This window comes from Leptodactylus fuscus, chromosome 8 (assembly GCF_031893055.1).
Source record: "Leptodactylus fuscus isolate aLepFus1 chromosome 8, aLepFus1.hap2, whole genome shotgun sequence".
NCBI classification, from domain to species: domain Eukaryota; kingdom Metazoa; phylum Chordata; class Amphibia; order Anura; family Leptodactylidae; genus Leptodactylus; species Leptodactylus fuscus.
In genome coordinates, this window is record NC_134272.1 from 38216784 (window position 1) to 38243473 (window position 26690).

Genomic DNA, 26690 nt, shown 5'->3' on the forward strand with positions numbered 1-26690 from the left:
ACACGCAACATGAACTAGGTGTGTGACATACAGAAGATTATAAGTCACTCTGTCCAACCAGTCATGTTTATGAACTAAGGAAAGATGTTGAGAAGAAGGGAGCATAGAGACCTCGCTAGGTCAACCTCAAGGATTAGTGCCATCTAGAATGGCCAGCCCCCCTCTCTGTTTGAGTTTTAGTAAGATGTGTTTTGCTATTCTGAGAGGTTTCAAGACCCAAATAAATATGGAAAAGGTTTTTTGGAGCATTGAGAGGAATTCTTTGGGCAGAGCGATGGGAATTGTTTGGAAGAGATGGAGTAGTCTGGGGAGTCATATCTTTTTTTTAGGATAGGTTATTAGTGTTATCATTTTAGAAAACCATTTTCTGTGAATTTTGTTATAAACTCCAGTCCCTAACACAAATTTAGTATGATATTGCAACATACTAGCAAAACCCTTAGCAGGTTGCATCCCTCATCACAACCACAGGGTGGCCATGTATAGATGAATATAGTATATTCATTTTTCCATTTTTTGTTTTCAGAACTGGTCATTTCTGGATACCATATGTCAAGTCAAGAGTAAAGGTAAGGACAAATATATCTGCATTTTCTATACATTAAATTGTCAAACCTAAGTCCAATCAAAAAAACCTTATCAATGATGATAACTTGTAATATGGTGTACACAAAAGGAATTCATGTTGTCCTCAGGTTTGAGTCTTTCCTTTGGGAACTTTGGGAAGTTGGACATGCAGGACTTTATGCCTGTACAAAAAAAAAAAAGGAGAACAGGAAAGCATAAAAAAATCAAGAGTTAAAGCAGATAAAGCAGATGGGGCCTGGGGTGGATACAAAAGAGTTAAAGCAGATACTAACTGAGAGTGGGGAGGAGGGGGAACAAAACATGGCTCGATAGGCATTGCTTAAATTGGGAACATTTTTTAGGGGGAACTCTGGAATTACAGATGGCCCCCCCCCTCCCTGAAGACCCTGACACACCGACCGATGATCCCCTGCATTCCTTCACACACTATTATGCCCCATAGTAGCCCCTACACAAGGTATTGTGTGGCATAATACTTTGTGCAGGGGCCACTGTGGGGCATACATTATCTGCCCTTTCCCCATAGTGGCTCCTGTGCATAATTATGTGCATAATACTGTATTGTGCCACATAATATAGGGCATAAATAATCTGCCCCTGCCCCATAGTAGCCCCTGCGCAAATTATTATGCCCCATAATGGCCCCTGCGCAAAGTATTATGCCGCATAGTGGCCCCTGCGCAAAGTATTATGCCGCATAATATTTTGTGCAGTGGCCGCTATGGGGAATAACACTTTGCCCTTGTACACAGTATTATTATCCCCCAGCCATTGTGGAAGCCCCCATGAACAATTATTATACTCTAGGGTCTTTTCAGACCCCAGAGTATAATAATCGGAGACCCAGGGCCTGGGGAGAATAGAAAAAACACTGTTACGGTACTTACCTCTCCCTGGTTCTTGCGAACTCCCTGCTGGTGTCCGCCATGTCACAGGACGTCACGTGAGCAGGGCTTTGCGACGCATAAGGCCGCAAGACCCCGCCCATGTGACATCTAAGACATCACCCAAGTAGGCCTGAAGCCTTTGAGAGCTGGGAAAGGTAAGTAAGAGTGTTTATTATGTTCCACATTCTGGGTCAGACAATTTGTTAGTTTATACCATATAAATTATATGGTATAAACTAAGAAATTATACCGGAACGCTGATAGTCATTTTTTAATTATGCCGGAACTGAGTTCCGACGCATTCTGGCACAATTTAACCACTGTCAATAGGAATAACAAGGAAAAGGAATCTAAAGGTACATACCAGTGTGTGTCTGGGGTCCTATCCCAGAAGGATGTTCCAAGGGAGGGTGAGGGCAGCCAGTGTTAAAACCTCATGTTCAATCAACATAATCAGACCAGGGAGCCCAACTGGAGCAGAAGCTGGGATAACAGTGGCTCTATGTTGTATAAGTTCTACCACCGTTAGGCAAGGCGCAACCTTCCACTGACATGCGACCATAGTTCTGGTTGCTAAAATAATATGCCCCAACACTATTCGTTCTCTCCGATCACATAGAATTTTGGGAAAAAGCCACAGATCCAATTTGCGAAAGGGGTCGGATTCATGCAAGGGCAAATGGTCTACTGCTTGGTAGGCAAAAAAAACTTGGTTAATTTTCTGGGAACTCCAGAGGAGAAGAGTTCGCTGCAGATACCACAAGTAGGTGAGGCAGAGGATGCAGGTGGGGAGTGGTTCCACGGCCATCAGAAGGACAACTAACTCTAGTCAGATCCCCACGGGAACCAAAGACTGCCGGTATAAGACATATGTATAAGACAGAATACAGAAATGTGATAAACCGCTGTAGGCAAACGTCCTGTCAGAGCTACTTAATCTTGATGAGGAGCCACAGACATGCAGTCATAGCAAAGTACTATAGCAGAGTCCATGTAATGCATGTATGTGCCCCCTCTGGAGGGGGGAGAGCCGAGGTGAGAAGTCCCCCTGGTGTTTGCGTAGGTCTCAACAATCACCCCTCCAACTCTGCAGTACTAATATATGAAAGTTCAGTGATCAGGGAAAAAACTCTCCACCCTCAGGTGCAGCACAGAAGTATAGGAGGAAATGTGCCAGGAGGGTTTAACAGATGAAATGCATCGAGGGACTTTCTCCAGTCCAGTATAGGCCGCAGGAGTACACCAGTAATGAGGGGGAAGGTGAGGAGCCCTTCTGATGGTAGAGTAGGGGCTTAGCACTCCCTTCACCCCACCTCAGTTAGTGTCAGTGAAGGGAAGCAGGTCCTCTGCCAATGTTATGAAGGCAGAGGGTGCCAGGTTATTGGAGAGACTCCGTTTTAAGGCTGCAGCCAGAGAGGTTACCAACAAAGACAGGATGAGTCAAGTATTGCTGTCTCCCCATCAAATGCAGGAGCGGAGCTCCGATGCAGTATGTCGGGGAATAGCAGGACCGGAGCAGCAGAAATTAGATGACGAGCTCACCTCCTCTCACTCCATGCAGTTCAGAATGGAGTGAAGCGTCTTTGAAAGACACTGTTATTGTTTCTGACCGTACTTATGGATAAACTCCATGAAGATATTAATATTAACCGCCATGATTTGCAAAAAGTCACAGAGTGCTAGGGAGCAATGGAGGACCATGTGAGGGAATTATGAGTGAATATACCTCCTTTGATAAAAGATGTTAGACAACTTACCAATAACACTAATTCCCTGGTGGCAAAAGTTGTTGATCTTGAAAAACGCTGTAGGCATAATAATATTCGCCTTTTTCGAAGCATAGGTAACATTTTGTTTTTAAAAATATAAAAATTCTAATCTCCCCCATTTACCCAGAATGCATATTAACCCATTCATGAATGAGTGAATATACATTATTTGGCGTGATGAGGTGTATGGAGAGGGCTCAAGAGCCGTGCCTCTTCCATACATGGCGGATGTGAATGGAAGTGAATGGATTTTCCTATACACTGCAACATAAAAGTATTGCAGTGTATAGTATGAGCAATCAGACCCCCAAGGGTTCAAGGTCCCTAGGGGGCGCCAGAAAATAAAAGTAAAAGAAAAAAATAAAAAGTCTTTAAAAATATATATATACAAAAAAATGCAGAAAACATGAAAATTGAAATCAACCCCCTTTCCTTAGATCACATCAAAATAAATAAACAATAATAAACAAATGGCTGTTTCTGCAACACTTTGCCTGTTATAAAAATGGAACAAAAAGAGATAAAACCATCAGAACTTCCCCAAAATGGTATCAATAAGTATGCTGTCTTGTCCTGCATAAAAATATTCCATACACATAAATTTAAGAAAGTTACAGGTGTCACAATATGTCAACACAAAATTTCTGTAGGTTTTCTGTAGGTATAATTGACATGCTGCGATTTTCCCGTGTAGATTGGATTTGGTAAAATCCCATCCACTTTGTAGGGATTGTAAAATAAAGTGTTTACTGCATCATTTCCACCACCCGGCCTTAATTTGGTATTGCCATGATCATACTGCATCATGGTAAATACCCTGAAAAGGAAACCAATCCCATCCCATCCTTTTCTGATTGTTTTCAGCTTAACAGCACATAATTTGGAAAATTAAATGGTACCATTAGGAAGTACAATTTGTAGTGAAAAAATAAGCACTTATATGACACAATAAACACAATAATAAAAAGTGATGACTTTCAGAAGACAAGAAGTAAAAAATGAAAAAACAAAAAGGAAAAACTGAAGGGGTTAAGGGAATGGGACCATACTCAGATCTTGCATTAAGGCCCTCTGCGCTCAGTGTTTTTCCCTGAATATGTGATACAACTTAAAGGGGCTCTATCATTGGGAAAAATCATTTTTAACTAAGCACATCCTTGCATAGCCTTTAGAAAGGCTAATCCACACCTACCTTTTTGTATGTTAATCGCATCAGTAGTTTTTGAATGAGCTAATATGCTAATTAGGCTCCAGCGAGCACCCTCTGCTATTCTCTGCTATGTATATGTGAGAGCAGAGAGGCTGCTGCTGCTGATGATGATGACTCATCTCCCTGCTCTCACACACACATAGCAGAGAATAGCAGACAGTGCTCGCTGAGACTTCCGGTGCTCGCTGGAGCCTAATTAGTGTATGAATAAAAATAGGCTCATTCAAAAACTACTGAGGCGATTTACATGGAAAATGTATGTGTGGAATAGCCTTTCTAAAGGCTATGCAAGTATGTATTTAGTTAAAAATGATTTTTCCCAATGATTGAGGCCCTTTAAGGGGGGAGTGGGGGGGGGGGGGTAATTGTTATTTTAATGTATAGCACGGGGCCTTATTCAGGTCTTTTATTTTTTATATATTATGTATGGTAAATGCTATAAATATATGTAAATATGGCTGTGTCTAAAAAAAGAAAGGGATTACAAACAATTTCATGGCCTACAGTTTTTACACAGCTTTAAAGACCCTCCTTGAATCTTAATGGATTATAGTAATAAGAAAATCATTGAGGTTTGAGTTATGACAAGATTTCCTGGAAGTCATTTGCATGGCATTAAAAGTTCTAAATTGAATGCATGACAAGGTAACATTTTATTAATAAGGCTTTATGAAAAAGATTCAGAGCTAGAAGTACATTTATTTATGGCCTGTTTATAGGATTTGTAACTTTTAATTGCTTTGCCTCTTCCCTCCATGCACCATTCAGTACATTTACAGTGCTGTCGGCTGATCCTTCATGCCAGGCCCCACAAATGTAAAGTACAGTATGGGGAATGTTGCAGGGTGAGAAGCTGCCCCCAATACCATAATTAACAGGTTTAATCAGCGACTTTCAGCTGACACCCTGCCTAAACCGCTAGCATTGAAACTAGCTCTAAGCCCTATGCAAATACGGCAATGAGTGCACTGGGGGGTGATTTTTAGGCCCCTGGAGCACTACACGGCTCAAGTAGGATCGGTGATGTCAGTGAGAAGGTCAACTGAATTGGGTGGCTGGGAGGCAGGAGATGGTAAGGGTAGTTTCTAGAGATGAGCGAACACTAAAATGTTTGAGGTTCGAAATTCGATTCGAACAGCCGCTCACTGTTCGAGTGTTCGAATGGGTTTCGAACCCCATTATAGTCTATGGGGAACATAAACTCGTTAAGGGGGAAACCCAAATTCGTGTCTGGAGGGTCACCAAGTCCACTATGACACCCCAGGAAATGATACCAACACCCTGGAATGACACTGGGACAGCAGGGGAAGCATGTCTGGGGGCATAAAAGTCACTTTATTTCATGGAAATCCCTGTCAGTTTGCGATTTTCGCAAGCTAACTTTTCCCCATAGAAATGCATTGGCCAGTGCTGATTGGCCAGAGTACGGAACTCGACCAATCAGCGCTGGCTCTGCTGGAGGAGGCGGAGTCTAAGATAGCTCCACACCAGTCTCCATTCAGGTCCGACCTTAGACTCCGCCTCCTCCGGCAGAGCCAGCGCTGATTGGCCGAAGGCTGGCCAATGCATTCCTATGCGAATGCAGACTTAGCAGTGCTGAGTCAGTTTTGCTCAACTACACATCTGATGCACACTCGGCACTGCTACATCAGATGTAGCAATCTGATGTAGCAGAGCCGAGGGTGCACTAGAACCCCTGTGCAAACTCAGTTCACGCTAATAGAATGCATTGGCCAGCGCTGATTGGCCAATGCATTCTATTAGCCCGATGAAGTAGAGCTGAATGTGTGTGCTAAGCACACACATTCAGCACTGCTTCATCAAGCCAATACAATGCATTAGCCAGTGCTGATTGGCCAGAGTACGGAATTCGGCCAATCAGCGCTGGCCAATGCATTCTATTAGCCCGATGAAGTAGAGCTGAATGTGTGTGCTAAGCACACACATTCAGCACTGCTTCATCAAGCCAATACAATGCATTAGCCAGTGCTGATTGGCCAGAGTACGGAATTCGGCCAATCAGCGCTGGCTCTGCTGGAGGAGGCGGAGTCTAAGGTCGGACCTGAATGGAGACTGGTGTGGAGCGATCTTAGACTCTGCCTCCTCCAGCAGAGCCAGCGCTGATTGGCCGAATTCCGTACTCTGGCCAATCAGCACTGGCTAATGCATTGTATTGGCGTGATGAAGCAGTGCTGAATGTGTGTGCTTAGCACACACATTCAGCTCTACTTCATCGGGCTAATAGAATGCATTGGCCAGCGCTGATTGGCCGAATTCCGTACTCTGGCCAATCAGTGCTGGCCAATGCATTCTATTAGCTTGATGAAGCAGAGTGTGCACAAGGGTTCAAGCGCACCCTCGGCTCTGATGTAGCAGAGCCGAGGCTGCACAAGGGTTCAAGCGCACCCTCGGCTCTGATGTAGGAGAGCCGAGGGTGCACTTGAACCCTTGTGCAGCCTCGGCTCTGCTACATCAGAGCCGAGGGTGCGCTTGAACCCTTGTGCACACTCTGCTTCATCAAGCTAATAGAATGCATTGGCCAGCGCTGATTGGCCAATGTATTCTATTAGCCTGATGAAGTAGAGCTGAATGTGTGTGCTAAGCACACACATTCAGCTCTACTTCATCGGGCTAATAGAATGCATTGGCCAGCGCTGATTGGCCAGAGTACGGAACTCGACCAATCAGCGCTGGCTCTGCTGGAGGAGGCGGAGTCTAAGATCGCTCCACACCAGTCTCCATTCAGGTCCGACCTTAGACTCCGCCTCCTCCAGCAGAGCCAGCGCTGATTGGCCGAATTCCGTACTCTGGCCAATCAGCACTGGCTAATGCATTGTATTGGCGTGATGAAGCAGTGCTGAATGTGTGTGCTTAGCACACACATTCAGCTCTACTTCATCGGGCTAATAGAATGCATTGGCCAATCAGCGCTGGCCAATGCATTCTATTAGCGTGAACTGAGTTTGCACAGGGGTTCTAGTGCACCCTCGGCTCTGCTACATCAGATTGCTACATCTGATGTAGCAGTGCCGAGTGTGCATCAGATGTGTAGTTGAGCAAAACTGACTCAGCACTGCTAAGTCTCTGCATTCGCATAGGAATGCATTGGCCAGCCTTCGGCCAATCAGCGCTGGCTCTGCCGGAGGAGGCGGAGTCTAAGGTCGGACCTGAATGGAGACTGGTGTGGAGCGATCTTAGACTCCGCCTCCTCCAGCAGAGCCAGCGCTGATTGGTCGAGTTCCGTACTCTGGCCAATCAGCGCTGGCCAATGCATTCTATTAGCCCGATGAAGTAGAGCTGAATGTGTGTGCTTAGCACACACATTCAGCTCTACTTCATCAGGCTAATAGAATACATTGGCCAATCAGCGCTGGCCAATGCATTCTATTAGCTTGATGAAGCAGAGTGTGCACAAGGGTTCAAGCGCACCCTCGGCTCTGATGTAGCAGAGCTGAGGGTGCACAAGGGTTCAAGTGCACCCTCGGCTCTCCTACAACAGAGCCGAGGGTGCGCTTGAACCCTTGTGCAGCCTCGGCTCTGCTACATCAGAGCCGAGGGTGCGCTTGAACCCTTGTGCACACTCTGCTTCATCAAGCTAATAGAATGCATTGGCCAGCACTGATTGGCCAGAGTACGGAATTCGGCCAATCAGCGCTGGCCAATGCATCCCTATGGGAAAAAGTTTATCTCACAAAAATCACAATTACACACCCGATAGAGCCCCAAAAAGTTATTTTTAATAACATTCCCCCCTAAATAAAGGTTATCCCTAGCTATCCCTGCCTGTACAGCTATCCCTGTCTCATAGTCACAAAGTTCACATTCTCATATGACCCGGATTTGAAATCCACTATTCGTCTAAAATGGAGGTCACCTGATTTCGGCAGCCAATGACTTTTTCCAATTTTTTTCAATGCCCCCAGTGTCGTAGTTCCTGTCCCACCTCCCCTGCGCTGTTATTGGTGCAAAAAAGGCGCCAGGGAAGGTGGGAGGGGAATCGAATTTTGGCGCACTTTACCACGTGGTGTTCGATTCGATTCGAACATGGCGAACACCCTGATATCCGATCGAACATGTGTTCGATAGAACACTGTTCGCTCATCTCTAGTAGTTTCTTCTTAGTCAAATTAGCTGAAAAGGGCTTTAGGCTGGAGTCCCACGTTGCGGAAACGCAGCTTTTTTGTTGCAGATTTTGTTGCAGTTTTTTGAGCCAAAGCCAGGAGTGGATTGAGCAGAGGGGATATGTATAAGAACTTCCTAGATATTTTCCATTCCTTTTGTGGTCATTGTTGTCTTGGCGCAAAAAACCGCAGCAAAATCTGCAACAAAAAAAGCTGTGTTTGCGGAACATGGGGCCTTAGCCTTAGAATTTTTCTTTTCCTGCTGAAGCTTCACTATCGGCTCTAGATAATGGACCTAACCCTTGTCCAGCACTACCCCCTACCCCTATCCCATTGCAGACCAACATCTTCCACTTTGTCACACCTTGTCTGTGATTAGGGGCAGTTATCTAGAGAAGAGAACAAAACCCCAACAAAATGAGAAACACATCTGAAGCAGATTTTCATAAAAATGGAGATGCAATGTAAAATAAGAAAGGCATATTTGTAAAGTATAGAAACAGCTATACAAGGTACTTTCATTAGATTTATATCAATGTTCCAACCAGTTTCAAATCTACTGTGGGTAATGGACCTATTTTGTCCAAGCCAAGATTTTTTGAGCTAGAGCATTTAGAATAACTTCTCTCTCTGCAGTTTCACTGCCCAAATTCTACTGGGGCTAAACTTTTGGGTAATACTGCTCAGGGGTTAATATGATGGACTGTTTGCTCTTATCATTTGCATAATTTGAAGCTCCAGGGCCTTAATGCAATATCTGTAATTGGGCCATTTGCAATACTGGTATATTTTATGGGACAGATGTCCCCTTCCACTAGTCTCCACAGTATAAATTTCCACAGCAGATGCAATATTATGTCCCTCTACTGGTTTCCCCACAGTGTCAAACAAAAATAAAAACCTCTAGTAATCACCTTTCCCCATTCCCTGGTTGTTCTATCTCTGATCCGGAGCCTTCAGGAAGCTGTAGGCATGATGTAAGTGACGTCGCTATATCACACCCACTACTCCCTTAACAGAGACAGGGGCCGAGTAGTGAAGCAAGTAGAGGACAGCACCCTGCTTCACCTTTGTATGCAACTCATGAGTTGAAGCCAGGACGTACCTCCTTCCGACTGGGACAGCAGGGACGCTGGGACTGTCCTGATGAATCCAGGAGGTATGCAATACCATAAAATAACATCCTGCCCTTCTAGGTCTGCACTCAGGAGTTGTTTGTTTACCTAACAGACTCTGTCTGATAAGAAATTGACCAGCCACAATAGTAATGTATAGAATCTCCCATAAAATAGTGAAAAAAAAAGCTATAAAAAATAAAGTAAATAAAAGTTCTAAATCACTCCTTTCCCTAGAAGTTGAAAAATTATAAAAGTTGAAAATAACTGTGAAACACATACACATTAGGTATTCCTGTGTCTGAGAGTGCCCGGTCTACTGAATATAGGGTATCTGCAGTGCTCCTGTTCTGTCGGGAGGGATTAATAGGAGCACTGCAAATACCCTATATTCAGCCAGACTGAATTCCAAGTGGGGGAAAAAAAAAAAAACAGTCCTCAAGCTCACGGAAGGGGCAGACAATTGGAAATTTTCCAGTAGCTGCTGCATTTCCCCCCCTCAGCTTATACTCGAGTCAATAAATTTTCCCAGTTTTTTTGTGGTAAAATTAGGGGCCTCGGCTTATATTCGGGGTCGGCTTATACTCGAGTATATATGGTAATTGCAGTCTTTTAATAGGTGCTGCTCCACTGACTCTCACAAAGTTTGATCCTTTTCTTTAGCCCTCATCATTCCAGAATAATTACTTCTGTTAATTTCAGCTCAATCAAACACTCTACTGTCAGGTGGGCAGGCCTCGGCTGGAGCAGAAAGGCAGAGACCACCCACTTGACAGTAGAAAAAAAAAATCCAGCTGTGCCAGAATCAATGGAGTAGCACCTACTGATGGATCCAAAGAGTTGAGGTTGATGGTGGCGGTGAAAGGTCCTCTTTAAATTAATGAAAACAAACCGAGACACCATGATTAGCTGTGTCACTTTAACCTACTGATATATAGAATAATTAAACTGAAGTGAACTAAAACATAACATTTATTAATAATTTAAAATCGATCTAAAAGTGTCATGTATTTGACTGTATGTATATACTGTATATAAGATAGGAGCTCCAAGGATATCCAGATGGGTAAGTATATGTAACACTGTGAGTCCGGTTCACTTCTTAAACCTGAATGTCACACTCCTCTGGCGTACACCTAAATATCGTCTGTTGGCCCCTATACGTCCATAGACAGGAGACCTGGTGCAGTGATGGCATCCCAATGTTGGTATTCATATTAAAGAGGGAATACTAGCCCTAACTGGTTTGTTCTCACTGGTCAGCTCGTGAATGAAAATTGCCAATCTGTGAAACTTGACCAGATCAAAATGTACATTTTTTTTTTCTATCAGTATGTCTTTGTAGAATGGGAGGAAATCCATGCAAACACAGGGAGAATATACAAACTCCTTGCTAACCACTGAGCCACCGTGTTGCCCCCAGTTCCATTTATATTAATCAATCTGGAAGTTTTGATACTATTGTCCTGATCTTCTGATGGATATTGGGCATTAAAACATTAGTGTGAATCGAGTCCAAGGTTCACTGTTGGATATCTGCCTGCAGCTAAAATGGCTAACCGCTACTACAGCAGTGTTCAAACTTTGTATTGCATTGCAAAGGCTGAAACCTGCCATGAACATTGCAGTAATAATATAGACATACTGTAGGTTCCAACCTCACAATGCTAAACACTTTGTGCTTCAGATTTTTGTCTTCAGTTTCTGTTCCCTTTTTGTAAACATCAACTCCTGCTTTTCAACTCATTCCCATGTTCCTTTGCACAGTGGAGCACTCATGGCTTATTAAGACTCCACACACCTAATTGATGGTCTCTCCCTATGGAGTGTCGATATCCCCTCAACCCTGTCTAAGCCTCTCACCTCTGTCAGATCAGTCCTCTCTGTGCCAAGCTGATGAGATGCAAGAACATCGAAACAGCTGTCCTTGGCTGAGGGACTACCTGGTATAATCCCAACATCATTGCAAACAAAGGCCTCTGAGAAGGTCAGCATGATGTTAAAGGGAGCGCCCTCTATTGGTTTGCTTGACTGAGGCTCTGTCTTCCTAATTACATCATGGAAGGTAGACTTGCACATTCTCAGTGAGCGCCCTCTATTGGTTTGCATGCCTGAGGCATCGGCTTCCTAGTTACATCATGGAAGTCAGATTTGCATATTCTTTCCATGTTCCTATATACTTTATAGTAACACGAAGCTTTGCATCCATGTTTAAACCTTGTCAACCACGTTCAGTTGCTGATACTGTTTACTCAATAAACACATTTTTATCCTAAATATACAACTTTGGAATGTTTATAAATATAATTTCACTCAGTTTTTTTTTAATTAAATATAATTTTCTTGGAGTTTTAAGATCCAGAGAAGGTTAACTGTAAATGCACTGATTCTTTGAAGTGTTCATCCAAGATCACAGCCCAGTGTGAGATTTCCTTTGTGACCCCAAGAGGCCATTTTAGCACAGTATGCTGCCAGCATCAAAGTTAGAGTCTAAGGATATGTCTAAGGATATGGCTACCCTGTACATGTATTATTAAAATGTTCTTTATACGGTTCATGCTTCATCATTTTTTATATACGACAATGAGATTACTGTAAACTGCAAAAATGCTGTCGACGCAACACTGCTGCTTAGAATGTTGTTTTTGCATTACAGTATATTGTGATATTAATGTAATACTATCATATGCTGCCTGCAGCATCATGTCATTGAACAGTTGTCTTGAAAGCGCCCCATTACAAAGTCATAACTGATCACTATGTTTGCTGCTTCTACAATACTGCGTCAAAATTAAGTGAAAGAACAAAACAGAAATCTAAATCAAATCAATATTTGGAGTGACCAATCATTTTCTTTAAAATAACACTATTCTAGGTACACTTGTACTGTACACAGTTTTTGCTGGAACTCAACAGAGAGGTTGTTCCAAACATTTTGGAGAACTAACTATAATTTTTCTGTGGATGTCGGCTTGCTCATATATCTCTGTCTCTTCATACAATCCCAGATAGATTTAATGATGCTGAGATCAGGGCTTTGTCAGGGCCATATCAATTCTCTCAGGATATTCATTTCATTTCATTTCATTTCATTTCGATTTCACCTTTGTTCATTCATTTAACATTGTTAATTGACTAAAATAAAACTATCAAGTTTGTGTGTTTTGATGTCTATTACTCAATCACGCAAAAATGGCTGAACGGATTTGATTGAAATTTGGCATATAGATAGTTTGTAACCTGCATTAACACATAGGATACTTTTTATCTCGGTATTTGACATGGCTTCATGACTGTTATGAATTTATGTTAATATACTATATTAAACTGCTTTTGCTGGCAGGACAATTTAGCTAATTGCAGTTTGCTGATAAAGCCTTGTCTGTTATCTCTCTATGTAAACCCATGGATAGCACTGAGTCCATTCTGTACAAGCATCTGCCTATTATCTGATCAGCATAAGTGTTATGTGTTCCGAGACACATACAGGAAGCAAGAAGCAGACACTCCAGGCAGCGTGCTGAGACACTGAGATGGGAAAACCCCTTTAATCCAAATTAGAAGTTTCCCAATTTTAAACATGACAGGAAAATTAAAATCTAATTTGTTGCAAAATTCTCAAAAAATGAGAGCTATGAAGGTAGCCAGAAGTCAACAGACTTCTCCTAAAGAGGAGGTGGAGAGGATTGAGCAAGCTAGGCATCAGGTGGCTCTTAGAGAAGCCGAAACATTGACACCAACAACAAGCTCATTATATGGCATCCCAATGAGCTGCTGAGATGCTGGAACAATCACAGGCATGGCGCGAGGAACAAATTCAGTGGCAGGCCAGGTTGAGAGCTGCTGAATCGCTGGAAGGGGAAGATCATCGGTGCCAACAACATGCAGATGAAGTTGCGGGTAGAAGCTAGTGTCTATATATGCATTGACTGCAGGCATTAGCGCATGGTGTCTGCTGTATAAAACAGCAGACACTGGGCAGCTACGGCGGTCACCCGCCCCCTAGGCGGCCACCATAGTTAAACCCCCAACATTCTCCAAACTGGTACGGCGGATGTCGGGAAGGGGTTAAATAGGCTTCAGCCTGCCGCTTTTGACTTCTTTTCCCGCTATAGCGTTTACTGTACGGGAAAAACATGTTTATAGATTTGTAGACCGGGTGTTTTTGGACACAGGGATACCTAATGTGTATGTGTTTGACAATATTTAAGTACTTTTATGTGTGTTCTAGGGAAAAGGGGGTGATTTGAGCTTTTAATGCTTTTTTTTTTTTTTTTTTTACTTTTATATTTGTTGTTTTTTATTTATGAGACCCCCTAGGGGTCTCGAACCCCGGGGGGAGGGAGGGGGGGGTCACTAATGCAATGCATTACAATGCTAATGCCTTGCAAAAAACCCCTTCATTTCTATTGCAGACTACATAGAGTAAAGCCAAACAAGATACCTCAAATACATCAGAAAAAAAGGTCCCAAAAACCAAAAATCAACATTAAACCAAAAGAAATTGAGACAGTGCAAAAGAATGTTTCTCAATTTCCATTCTAGTTCATCCAAAAGGTGTTCAATGAGCTTTTCAGAGCTTTTTATGACCAGTCAAGTGCTTCCAGATCAGACTCACAAAACCTTTGAGCTTTGTGCACTGAAGAACAGTCATGCTGGAATAGAAAAGGGTGTTTTCCAAACTGTTCCCACAAAGTTGGAAGCATACAAATGTCTAAAATGCTACATTAAAATTACCCTTCACTGGAAACAAAAGATCTAGTTCATCAAATGAAAAAAGCAACTTGTCCAGCAGATTGCTAGATAGAGAAGTGTGATTTTTCACTCCACAGAACCCATTCCACTGTTTTTAAGTACAATACCAACATGCAAATACAAATACAAATGTGCTTTATTAGCATTACCAAAGAATAAGACATTTGGTGTTGCCAAAGCAAAAAGGAGGTTGGGGGTGGTGGAGGGCGGTGGGTAAGGGGTGCATGGGTTGGAGGTTTGAGTGTCCTTAGGATCTCGTCGTTCTTGTTTGGGGCATGTGGGTATGGGGTAGACAAGTGATGGGGGGCTTACTGGTCTTTTGGGTGGTTGTGGGGGGGGGTGTTTAATAGTCTATGGGGGGTGGGTGGTTTGATAGTCCATGTGTCTCATCTTCCTCTTGTTTGGTGACAGCTGGACACGTATTGGGCAGCAATCTCCACAGTGGACTCCTCTTCTCCCAGTAGCATGTACAGTTTCCTCTTTTCGTCTGCAGATGTGAAGTCTGGGATGTGGGCAGAGAGTCTTTGGTAGTAGACGGCCCTCACAGCTGAGTATTTGGTGCAATATAGCAGGAAGTGGGTCTCGTCTTCTAGGGCCCCTTGGTCGTAGTGTCTGTTCTCCCGTGACATGTACGTCTGCCTGTGCCGCCCCGTTTCAATCTCTACGTTGTGGGTGCTCAGTCTGTCTTGGTAGGTTGTAGAGGCCGTTTTTTGGGGCTCTTGTGTGAGCGTTTTGTTCGTGTGTCTCATGTAGAGTAGGATCTGGTTGTGGTTTGATAGGTGAGAGTGGGGGGTGATTGTGAAGTCTTCAATGTCTGACGGGTCTGCGTCTGTAATGGCATAGTCCACCACACTGTTGCCCACATGGGAGTTTAGTGTGAAGCGGCTCTGATACGTGCGTTCATTATGTATAGTCCTAGGCTTCGGCACATGTTCAGCAGTTGTCTCCCGCTCTTGTTGACAATTCTATCCAGGCTGTTTCTTCTTGTCTGTGTGGGTTCTGGGTGGTGGATCTCACTTCTGTGGGTATGTGGGTTGTCGTTGGGGGAAGGTAGTCTAGTTCTGTGCCAGTCCTTGAATTGAGGTCTCCGCATATCAGTACTCGGCCTTTGGGTTGGAATTGGGCAGCTTCCCTTTGTAGGATCTCGTATGTGTGAAGGCATGGTAGTGGGACCCTGGTGGGGCTATATACTGCGCAGAGATAGATGTCTTGCTGGCCGCTGAGGATGGAACTGCTTATTTTTATCCATATGTGATTGCTTCCATGTTTGGTAGCTTTTACGTGTTCTTTGAGCTCCTCCTTAAACCATATTAGTGGCGGCCTAATTTGGTGGACTTATTTTGCTGGACGAGCACAGAGAATTCCTTGTAGCCCTTAATGCAACACTGTGCTTGGTAATGTAAGACTTGCTTAACAGCGGCTCTACCATGGAAACGCAGGTCATGGAGCTCCTGGAAAAAAGATTATGTGCTAATGTTAATGCTAGAGAATATTTGGAAGTCTGCAATTATTCAGTCAGCAGAGCACTGGCAATTTGTATGCACTATGCGCCGTAGTCCTCAGCAACCCCAATCTGTAACTTTATGAGGACTATCATTTCATGGCTGAGTTGCGGTGGTTCCTTAATACTTCCATTTTTCAATAATACCACTCACAGTGAATAGTGGAATATCTGCACAGGAGGAAATTTCATAAAGTGAATTGCTGCAGCAGTGGCATTCTATTATAGTACCATGCTGGAATTTAGTGAGGACTTCAGAACAAGCTTTTCTTTCATAAATGTTTGCTGGGCAGACTGCATGGCTAGGTGCTGGATGTTATACAACTGTAGTAATGGGACTGGATGAAATGCCAGAATTAACTGATTAAGTCGTGTGTCCCAATACATTTATAAATATAGCATATGTAGATAAGAGAACTTTAACCCCTTAGCACTACATAATGGATATCAGCATGAGTATGGGGAGGGGGTGTTTGTACTCAGTGGTTAATATATCTCTCTATATTATAAAAATGAATTCTTTTCTGGACCAATCTCTACCAAATTTGGCACACATATACTTCAGGTGTCCGGAAAGTTTAAGACGAGGCCCCAACTCACTCGGACGTACTGTTCTGGAAATACAGCTTTCCCATCACCCTGACCCCCACATTAGCCAATACAAACCTGCAAGTCTTTCACTGATATTCCAACTGCAATACACATGGTCACTCCACATGTACAATCCAACACTGATATCCAAACTGAGATGCACACATCAGAGGATTAGATACACAGGTCAGCACCCAGTATCACATGCCAGAGCATTAGATACGCACGTCTGCACACAGTTCCACACGGCAGAGGATTAAATATGCGCATCTGTACACAGTTCCACAAGCTGAGGAATTAGATACGCGTGCTGCACACAGTTCCACATGCCAGAGGATTAGATACGTGCGTCTGCACACAGTTCTACATGCCAGAGGGTTAGACACGTGCGTCTTCTCAAAGTACCACACGCTGAAGGATTAGACAAACAGGTCAGCACACAGTATCACACGCCAGAGCAATAGATATGCACGTCTGCACACAGTTCCACAACCCAAAGGATTAGCTATGCACGTCTGAACTCAGTACCACCCGCCGAAGGATTGGATACACAGGTCAGCACACAGTATCACATGCCAGAGAATTAGATACGTGCGCCTGCACAAAGTACCACATGTATAAAGATTAGATATGCGCGTCTGCACACAGTTCCACATGCCAGAGGATTAGATACACGCCTCTGCACAGAGTACCACACGCTGGAGGATTAGATACACAGGTTAGCACACAATATCACACGCCAGAGGATTAGATATGCGCCTCTTCACACAGTACCACATGCCAGAGGATTAGATACACACATCTGCACACAGTACCACAAGCTGGGGGATTAGATACACACGTTTTAACACAATACCACACGCCAGAGGATTAGATATGCACATCAGCACACAGTTCGACATGCCGCAGGATTAGATACGTGCCACTGCACACAATACCACACGCCAGAGGATTGGATACACTCCAATGCACACAGTTACAGTTAGTATACAGTTCCACACTCCAGAGGACTAGATACATGCGTCTGCACAAAGCACCACATGCTGGAGGATTAGATACACGCGTATGCACACAGTACCAAGTGCCAGAGGATTATATACACGCATCTTCATACAATTCCATACACCAGAGGATTAGATATGCGCCGCTGCACACAATACCACACGCTGAAGGATTGGATACACGCCACTGCACACAGTACCACTCGCCAGAGGATTAGATATGCACCAATGCACACAATACCACACAGGGGAGGATTAGATATGCGCCACTGCACACAGTACCACACGCTGCACATACACATTACTCCAGGTCTCCATAACAACCGATCGCAGATTTTTCACTGATATCTGAAATGAGATACACATGATCACATGACGCTTATGGACACACACAAACGATATACAAAATATACCAGTGCAAATCTGGACAATTCATATGGGTGTCACTACACAAACAAAACATTAAATATACCCATGCGAAGCTGGGTCCTCCTACTAGTATGTGATATAGACCACACAAGCACTGCCATTTAACCCCTTAGAGGTCCTAAGATATTGCAGCCTCTGTTGACTTGTTCATTCTGCCTTGTGGTGCCGAGGGCTGACAGTGGCCTACTGAATTACCTTGTATAGAAGACTAATGGCCCCAGACAGTGGCTGGTAAAACTGACAGATATGCTAAATTGCAGTGTTTTATACATGTGATCATCTAATCACATTTTCAAGTCCCTTAGCAAAACGAATGTGTATAAAAATAACTCATTAACTGCCTTTCTCCCCGCAAACATATTTTTATGTTAAAAATAAAACAAAAACCTTAATTTGTATTGCTGTGTCTATAACAACACAAACTAAAAATGTATCATTAGTTAACCAGTGCAGTGAGCGCCATAGAAATAATAAGTCAAGAAATACAAACAATGTAAAAATTGCTGTTTCAAAATTCTTGGTCTTCAGAAAGACAATAAAATGTGTTCTAGAAAACAAAAAATGACTATAGCTCAACTGAAAAATTAAGAAATGATGGCTCTCAGCATATGGCAATGTAAAAAACATTTTTAGGCTAAGGCTCCACGTAGCGAGCGTCAACCAAAATCCGCTGTGGGAAACACTGCTTTTTTTTCTGCACCGTTTTCACAGAACATCCACAGAGGTTTCCTCCACAGACTTTCTGCCCCTATTATATCTGTACGGAAAACGCCTGCTCCCAAGACAACCCCTTTAATAAACTAATAAGGCTGTGACTTTAAGAGGTTAAAAAAGAGTTAAGAAAACAATTGTATTTTTTTTTTATTTTATTTTAGGTACTGTATTGTATGATCCAATGTTTCCAATAGGACTACTTTTATACAGTAAAATAAAATGACCTTTGTTGTGAGACACTCATTAAAGGCATGTTCAAACGACTGGTGTAAAACAACAGTATGACAAAACATGAAGCACATTAATTTTCTGTGGAATCTGTCTGGCTTGGTTTAAAAAGTCCTTTACTTTGTTTTCTCACAGCTCCATTTATCATTTTAATGACTACTTAGTCTCATGGGCTCTACTTCAATAATAGCCTCATATAAAACACAACTGAAGGAATAAGACGGACCAGATACATATAGATTAATTTACAACAGACATGTTGCTAAATGAATGCATGTTGTTAGTACAAAAAGAAAAATATTGTCAGCACTTGTTTTACTTGAAGGACATTTGCTATGTAATTTAAAATTATATGTATATATAAGCAAGCAATACAAAAACATGAAGCTAATGTATAAACATTAACATAATAGACAATACTTTATTATAAAGGTATGAAACCCAGTGTACCATAGTAGAGAATATGCATATAAAGCGACAAATATCAGATTGATTATATACACAATAATCAGTTTAGATAATAAGGAAGATATGGTAAACTGTAAAGTTATACCAATATCCTATCCCAAGCAACCTAATTGTAGATGAACAATGCATTCCTATACAGTTTATGGTAAAATTCCGTATAGGGAAAGCAGTTCTTTTATTCTTTTAAATGGATTAATTACTATTAAATATTGACGAGTTTAATAAAACTTGTATGGTCATACATATTGAGTAGTTTGTTCAGACTAGATAATGACTTCAAAGAATTCATACTCAACTTTTAATTATGTTTCCAATTTACATTACTAGATATAGCTTTCTGCCCTCAGGAAACAATAGGTTGCTAAGGAAAAACATGCTTTTCTAAGAACTAATCTTTACCAAAACTGAGAATGTGAAGGTAAGATAAAAGAATTTTTCAAACCATTTTTTGTATTTAGTGAGATCTTTCAGTACGGATACAATCTACAAATGTCTTTTATATATTTCATTATTCTCTTTGGCCTCAAAGCGTAACCAAACCTTCGAACGACTTTTGATTTTCTGTCAGCTTTTGTGACATTAATAAATTTTGTAATTTACTATATTAAGAAATGTTGGCTCCCTTTGTGAAATCCTAAGCTTCTTGAATCGTTCGTTTCTCTATTGAAAGCTGAGTTCTGTACGCTGTTTCTTTCTGGAGTAGAGGTTGTGGGGAAAGTAGCTCAGTAGTAGCAAATGTGTCAGAGATAGGCACACAAAATCTGTACAAACAGGTTTATTTAGAAAAAAAGCAAAGTAAATAAATCTTGACTTCAGGTACAAAATGAGCAAAATAAAATACAGCCCTAACTTCAGGCAAAAGAATGTGGAACAAAACCCTGCTCGTTTGAGCACTAGCTAAACAATAAAGCACTGACTGTACATGTGGCTTAATATCAACCACGCAAGAAACAAAAACAGCAAAATACAGTCTCACAAGACTCTCAGTGTCAGGACAGACCCAGGCACTTCCTCTCACTCCTAGGATCTGCCCTGAAGTGCAGGCTCTGCAGCCTTTTATAGCCCAGTAACAAGCTCAGGACCTACACCTGCGTTGAGGCCTACTCAAGACCCGCCCTGGACCACACATAGGTCAGAAACCTAGGGCTGATATATCGGACCAGCACTCTGCCTTTCACCTTCTCACAAGGTGTCCAGGGTTTTGAGGAGGGTCACTTCAAACAGTTATATCTCAGGCATTATAAAACATAGAAACATGTTTCTGGTGTCATATAAGAGGAGGGCATCTTTCATAAGACTCTAAGTCCGGCTTGTATTATTTTAAGAGATATTTTAAAATGTTTGTAATTCAGTCTTAGTCTTAGTCTGTATTTTTTGGGGGGAAATGTACTTGGCTGAAGATTTTCTGTGGCTATATGTAATATAAATGTGTGTATCTTTAAATATGCTAGTGTGTTTCCTAAGTCATTTTATACAATAAGTCTTATATAATACGACTCAGAAAGTAGAAAACCGTGTCAGCTTCTATTTCAGTTCTCATTTACTTAATCCTTTAACCAATTTCACAGATTCACAATTCTGGAAACATTAAATCTTGCTTTAAATGTTACATTTATATTCCCTTTAAATATTTTTGGGCAAATAAATACTGTACATATTACACATGCAGACACACACATACACACACACACCCCCATTGGTATCTGCTCATCAAATCATAAAAAAGTAACAAAATGCAGTACAGTGGTAGTCAATTGTCTGTTTATCAATACTTTCTTATATATAAGTAAACTAAAAGGCATTTTTCTCCCCAATGTTTCCTTCTTATTCCATCTTGTCTCCTTTTTTCTTTATTTTTTTTTTAATTACATTCCTACATACTATATTTCATGGTCCACTTAAAGAGGACCTTTTATGTCCTCAGGCACATGCAGGTTTATATACCGCTAGAAAGACGACAGTATGCTGAATTCAGCTCACTATCGGCTTTCCTGTTATGTGTCCCAGGTCTGGAGATATTGGTGCCATTATATTGGCAACAATCTCTGCCCACTGTCAGAAGGGCATTCCTGACAGTCTAGCTGGGCTGTGAGGAACGCTCCTCCTGACTGTACGAGCCCATAGCCCTGTACGGTCACAGGGGCCATTCCCTGCCCAGCGATGACACTAAGCTGTGAGGAACGTCTTCATGGACAGTACTCATGCATAGACTAGTACTGGGGGACGTTCTTCACAGAATTGTGACTCAAAAATGAGACCCCAGTTATCTCAAGAATGAGGGACCCTGCTCAGCTATTTTTGGAACTCCTGTGCAAGTGAATAGAGACCTTCACTGTCGACCCCAATTTTCTAGATACATTTTGGTTGCAGTATCTGTTGGAGTTTTATGGTATACGCTGAAGATATACAGTCATGGCCAAAAGTTTTGAGAATAATACAAATATTAATTTTTACAAAGTCTACTGCTTCAGTTTTTCTAATGGCAATTTGCATATACTCCAGAATGTTATAAAGAGTGATCAGCTTAACAGTAATTACTTGCAAAGTCAATATTTGCCTAGAAAATGAACTTTATCCCCCAAAACACATTTCAACATCATTGCAGCCCTGCCTTAAAAGGACCAGCTAACATCGTTTCAGTGATTGCTCCATTAACACAGGTGTGGGTGTTGATGAGGACAGGGCTGGAGATCTATCTGTCATGATTAAGTAAGAATGACACCACTGGACACTTTAAAAGGAGGCTGGTGCTTGTCATTATTGTTTCTCTTCTGTTAACCATGGTTATCTCTAAAGAAACACGTGCAGTCATTATTGCACTGCACAAAAATGGCCTAACAGGGAAGAGTATCACAGCTAGAAAGATTGCACCTCAGTCAACAATCTATCGCATCATCAAGAACTTCAAGGAGAGAGGTTCCATTGTTGGCAAAAAGGCTCCAGGGCGCCCAAGAAAGACCAGCAAGCGCCAGGACCGTCTCTTAAAAGTGTTTCAGCTGCGGGATCGGGCTACCAGCAGTGCAGAGCTTGCTCGGGAATGGCAACAGGCAGGTGTGAGTGCATCTGCACGCACTGTGAGGCGGAGACTCTTGGAGCAAGGCCTGGTCTCAAGGAGGGCAGCAAAGAAGCCACTTCTCTCCAGAAAAAACATCAGGGACAGACTGATATTCTGCAAAAGGTACAGGGGGTGGACTGCTGAGGACTGGGGTAAAGTCATTTTCTCTGATGAATCCCCTTTTCGATTGTTTGGGACATCTGGAAAACAGCTTATTCGGAGAAGACGAGGTGAGCGCTACCACCAGTCTTGTCTCTTGCCAACTGTAAAGCATCCTGAAACCATTCATGTGTGGGGTTGCTTCTCAGCCAAGGGAATCGGCTCTCTCACAGTCTTGCCTAAAAACACAGCCATGAATAAAGAATGGTACCAGAATGTCCTCCAAGATCAACTTCTCCCAACCGTCCAAGAGCAGTTTGGCGATCAACAATGCCTTTTCCAGCATGATGGAGCACCTTGCCATAAAGCAAAGGTGATAACTAAATGGCTCAGGGAACAAAACATAGAGATTTTGGGTCCATGGCCTGGAAACTCCCCAGATCTTAATCCCATTGAGAACTTGTGGTCAATCATCAAGAGACGGGTGGACAAACAAAAACCTACAAATTCTGACAAAATGCAAGCATTGATTGTGCAAGAATGGACTGCTATCAGTCAGGATTTGGTCCAGAAGTTGATTGAGAGCATGCCAGGGAGAATTGCAGAGGTCCTGAAGAAGAAGGGTCAACACTGCAAATATTGACTTGCTGCATTAACTCATTCTAACTGTCAATATAAGCTTTTGTTACTCATAATATGATTGCAATTATATTTCTGTATGTGATAAAAACATCTGACAAACACACATAAAAACCAGAGGGCAGCAGATCATGTGACAATATAATATTTGTGTCATTCTCAAAACTTTTGGCCATGACTGTAGACCTAAATGCCCAGGTGGGAATACCTCTTTAAAGGCTTGATCATGTTCTTTTTGTCAAACAGCTACAGAGAAGTTAAATATGAATATACATATTCCAATGAGGCTTTCCTAAAATTGCATAATGAACTGCCACACTGACTTTCCAACCTGCAATAATTTATCTAACCTTTAAATTTATCTTTTGTAACATGTCAACATTTTAGAGTGTTATGTCACCCTGCTGTCAGACTATTATATAATATGACCTTAATTTACATAGCATGCCCAAAATTATTTGGGGGAGTAGTACCAAGTAGTTGTGGAGGGCCAACAATATCTTTGGAAAATTATATATGAAAAATTATGTATAGAGGTGGGGGCCGAGATTGTGCTATCTGTCCATTTCTCTCTCCCAGAGATGAGCAGTTTGGAACTTGCCAGACTGGTTTTGATACTATCTCACAGAGAGAAAGACACTCAGTCTGGTCATGGGCTGTGTAAACAATAGCCTATCTAGCTGGTCCTCTTCAGGGTCTTCAGGGCCGCACCTTTGTGTCAATGTAGAGTGTGTAAACACAAGATGTCTATAGACCATTGAATGTTAGCTCCAAGAAGTGGCACCAAGCCTTTTGATTTTTAATTATCTTCGGAGCCTTGAGATACACATATACAGTGACTGTGGGGTGGTAGCTTCCTGTTGGAATGTAATAATTAGATGGAGATTACAGTAGGCTTTAGCCAATGGTTAGAGGCTACCACTCCACATCCATTCCTGGTATGTTATGTTATAAGTCCAACCTGCTTTTGTCTGTATAAATACTACCTCTCTGTAACAATAAAGCAGTATCCATTTTGATACACCACCATCTGTGTCTTTGGGATTCTCCAGGCTAATGGATGGGAGTAGCCTATTCAGGCCTCTTATTTAATTTGAAACTACAACAACATAAGCTCTGGGGGTCTTGTGCCCCTAACACAGTGGTTGTTATGTTGCATTCTCATTGGTAGTTTAGATGATGTGGCAAACACTGACTTTTATCAGACATTTTTATTTAAGTACTTTTATACAGTAAAAACTGAATTGCAGAATATTTAGTGGAGTGATTATAATTTCATTTAGTTTGATTGGTATTTGGTATGATTTTATTGTAACACTTTCATACAGCAAAAAAATGGCAGAACTAGTATATAAAACGTCAATGCATTTATCTGCTTGGCAAGGACAAAATAGCCAAATTATGCAAGATATTTACAATAGAATTGTTTGCAGAACAACTAAATTATGCTAAATTCTAAAGTCTGCTGTTGATCTTGGACAAAATATAAGTTAAATTTGAATGTTTTCATTCTGGCAGTTGTGAGCAAGATTGATGCAGCTGCTGCAGAACAATGTGATAGAGTAACACCAGTCTCATAGCTCTCTCTGCCAATTAAATCTACATATTATTATCCAGTCATAGTACACTAGTTTTATAATCCCACACTGTATAATCTCTGAATCCGTGTATTCCTTCCTATCTTTCTGAGATGATGTTATCTCTCCCTACAAAATGGCCACCTTCTTTTCCTGCTTTGGAATTTTATAATACCTGCAAGACTGTGATGACCTCTAGTCCCTCATGATGGCCTGTCTCTCTCATGCGGACTGCAGTGTATAAAGGGGAAGCCTGTGTGATCCCCAAGGTCACTTGATTCTTCTGTTCGGTTAGCCAGTTCATGTGGACTGAACCACAAAAAGCTTGGATTAACTTGAATCTAACATTTTTGAAAAGTTTGGCTTTAATCTGGTTTCTTAAGAACTCATTTCTGCCAAATCATGTATTAGTTTTATTGTAAGGGTCTTATTGATACCATACATGCATCATTTTTAGCATTGTGTGTTTATATATTGTTTTTTTAGTGGGAAAGGAATGTTTTTCTTTTCTATGTTAAAATGTTATATTATTTTTATTTCACATTTTTATTTAGTCCAAGTTTAGATTTTCGTTGTGTTTTTCCTTTCCATGTTTCTTTGTGTTTTTCAGGCCTTGTTGTACTTAAAACTTGCAATAAAACTTTGAATTGAAAAAAAAGTATAGATTTTCATAACTAGGACTAAGACTGACACTTATCCTCTTAGACTTTGCCTTTGGCAGGATCTAATAGGTGGAGAAAGATGGCTGACTTTAAGACTTTGATTAGACACCTTGTGAGAATGACAACCAGTCAGCACACATGCAGGGTATTGAGACGATTTTGTCTGATGCTGGAACAAGTTACTTCCAAAGACTCTGTCACCTTGATACCTTAATAGTACTGAATCTTTGTATGAAGTTCCAGCCTAACATGACATAATAGTACATTACAAGGCTTGAAGGTGTGAGTGGAAATCTACTTTCCACCAAGGTTCAGTTACTGTACTTGGGCAATAGCATTTTGAAGATCATGTGTGGTCTCTAATTCTTAGTTTTTCCACACAATAATGTTCGGGACTAACAAGTCCGAAGGGGGTAAGCATTGCTCAAGCTTGTTACTAGAGATGAGCAAACACTGTTCGAAACAGCCGTTCCGAACAGCACACTCACAGCATGCTCCCATAGAAATGAATGGAAGCGGCCGGCACACGGGGGGGTTAAGCGACCGGCCGCCGGCAAAGCGTATGTGCCAGGTGCTTCCATTCATTTCTATAGGAGCGTGCTGTTTGGATTGGCTGATCCGAACAGTGTTTGCTCATCTCTACTTGTTACCCTTTTGTTTGCTGTTTGTTGGTGGTTTGTCTATATTGGTGTCCTGTCTGCCATAAGTGGTGAGGGGTCGCTATTTGAGTAGATGTGTGATTTTAAAAGGTTGCTTCACTCCTGTCTACCTTAGGAGATAGGTGAGTGTGGAAGCAGAGTTCCCCTTTTTATGATCACATATGCATTTGTGATACCCCACAAAATTGGTATAGGGTTATTGGATATATCTTGAGTGAGAATTTGATCTTTGGACAGAGTATTTTATTTGCCTATACTATTGATTTGTGCAGTTTTCTGCTATTGTATGAATTATGTAAGGATAGAACTCAATTCATGGCGAGTAATGATATAAAATCTATTTTTATAAGTGTTTAATATTCTGACATGACATTACTTGAGGTTAATTGTGACCAGCGTTGTGCTTTTATCCTCGATGCATATTCAGCTATTTTCTAGTGGAAATGATGTGCTTGCTAGACAGGACATAATTACGGACATGTTTATTTTCATTCACCTTTGCACTGGTCAGCAGAGCTGTAGGAAAGCAATAAATAAAAAATGAACAGAGTCATTTGCAGTGAACTGTGGTATGAACTACTGTGCCACATCAAGTGCTGAAACTCTCAAATACCCATTAAGG

General features: G+C 41.7%; 1 protein-coding gene across 2 annotated transcripts in view; it reads left to right on the forward strand.

Moving 5' to 3' along the window:
* GULP1 (GULP PTB domain containing engulfment adaptor 1) overlaps positions 1-26690 on the forward strand; it is a 421329-nt gene that overhangs the window by 85248 nt on the left and 309391 nt on the right. For both annotated transcript variants that reach the window (XM_075284853.1, XM_075284855.1), the window contains exon 2: positions 527-569. The gene's annotated coding sequence lies outside the window, so the exon portion shown is untranslated. The remainder of the gene's footprint in view (positions 1-526; positions 570-26690) is intronic.